The sequence below is a fragment of the Calliphora vicina genome, chromosome 5 (assembly GCF_958450345.1).
Source record: "Calliphora vicina chromosome 5, idCalVici1.1, whole genome shotgun sequence".
Lineage (NCBI taxonomy): Eukaryota > Metazoa > Arthropoda > Insecta > Diptera > Calliphoridae > Calliphora > Calliphora vicina.
Genome location: NC_088784.1, coordinates 34,950,505 through 34,952,383, shown reverse-complemented (window position 1 = coordinate 34,952,383; position 1,879 = coordinate 34,950,505). Strand labels below are relative to the sequence as shown.

Genomic DNA, 1,879 nt, shown 5'->3' with positions numbered 1-1,879 from the left:
TTTTTGAGCGAAGAATACTAAGGAAATGTATTGGCAGGAATTTTCAAAGCTATACAAAACGATTTTCTAATACATACATTTATGGACAATCTGCTGTGGTACCACTCTGCAAATACGCCTTACGGCTCCAGAGGAAATTTGCTGATAATTTAGCTCTCCATGAAAATACACTGATGAACGATATGTATGAGTTTGAGAAGGAAATAGAGTGGTCAAGATGTACTTTCCTGTCTCCAATAGGTATTTTGAACCAATTAATTGACAACGACGATCCCGTTCAGCTTATACTACCGGATTTCTACAGGGAAACACTCCCAGGCTCCCATAGGGGCTGAAAGGAAGGAAATAAGAAAGAAACTGTGATATTTTATTTATACATTTATTTTATTATACAATTTGTATTTTCGAATACTAATGATTGTCTATTTTATATTATTATAATTAATTTTAATTATTCCAATTTATGAACTTTTTACACTTTGTAATATTTACAATTCGTTAACATTCTGTGATATAAATGTTCTCTGTTTGTTATTGTTATTAACAGCTGTTTAGTTTAAGTGTTATTTAGTTTTATGTTTATTTATTTTGTTTACAGACTATCGCTCTGTTCGTCACACCTAATGCCGGGAGCAAGCATTTTTTTTTCATATATTGAGCTGTTCGCTTTTACTTATTCATTTTTTTTAAGCAAGTTGCTTTTGCCTCACACATAGTGTATTAGAATAAGACAATAATAGTTCTAAGATTATATTTTGTTATACGGTCGTTTGTATCTCATATTAAAAAAAAAAAAAAGTCTCAATAAAGTGTTTACTTACTTACTACTTACAGTACAGGGATGTTGAATTAAAATTGGTGGGTGTGTGTGTCGTCAGTTTTCTTCAATTTTTTTCCAATTAGTCGGCAGTGCTGCCAAGTTCTAGGCGTAAACGTTGACATGTAGATGTCGCTGTACATTTAAAATTGGTAAATGAATTTGCTTCAATAGTATTTATGTTTTCTTACATAACTGTTTTATGACGCATTTGTCAAAATACCTCCATCAAGGTTCTATGGTGTAATGGTTAGCACTCTGGACTTTGAATCCAGCGATCCGAGTTCAAATCTCGGTAGAACCTGCTTGTTTTTTTTTATAGTTTTCATTTTTATTTCTCTTAAAAATTTAAGAAATATTTTTTTAAAATTTCATAATTTTTTATAATGTATTCATTATTGCATACATGTATAGACCCGAGGTTTCTATAAAGGTAATTCAAAAGCTCCGTATAAGCAAAGCGTTGACAAAAAACATTGGTAAGTAACTTAGGTTTGATTTCTGTCTGCCATTTTAGTGATTCATTACTTTCCTGACTATCCCTTGTTTTTTTACAAATTCCCGCGGAATTTTTTAGTATGAAAAGTGCAATATTTTTGAAGAATGGATTTTTAAAGTGACATATTTTTTAATCTATTTGAGATATGGACTTGAAATTTTTTTTGTAAGACCAAAAAATAACTTTTCTAAACAAAAAAAATTGTTCGGAATAAATGTGGATCAAATCGTTCTTAATCAGGCGTGCTCTGAAATCCACGTGATTTCAAATCACTAATCGTTTTTAAATCACACGTGTGATTTGTGTCTGTTCTGTAAATCAAACATTTTAATATTTTTCGGTGTGATTTTAAAATCCGAAATCACAAGAAAACATTGTTCAAAAAAAAATGTTGTTGCCATTTAAGCATTAATATTTATAAATTTACACAAAAAACTATTAAATTGTTGACCGTTATCAATATATGTATGTAACTTAAGAAAATTTAGATTTTTAATAGTTTATTTATATAATATAAAATTGCTATATATATAAAATTGTTTACAAAAATAAGCAAGTGAATA

General features: G+C 29.1%; 1 non-coding gene across 1 annotated transcript; it reads left to right on the top strand.

Moving 5' to 3' along the window:
* Positions 1-1,049: 1,049 nt before the first annotated feature.
* TRNAQ-UUG (transfer RNA glutamine (anticodon UUG)) lies at positions 1,050-1,121 on the top strand. The gene has a single exon. It is a non-coding gene; the product is annotated as a tRNA-Gln (tRNA).
* The last annotated feature ends 758 nt before the right edge of the window (positions 1,122-1,879 follow it).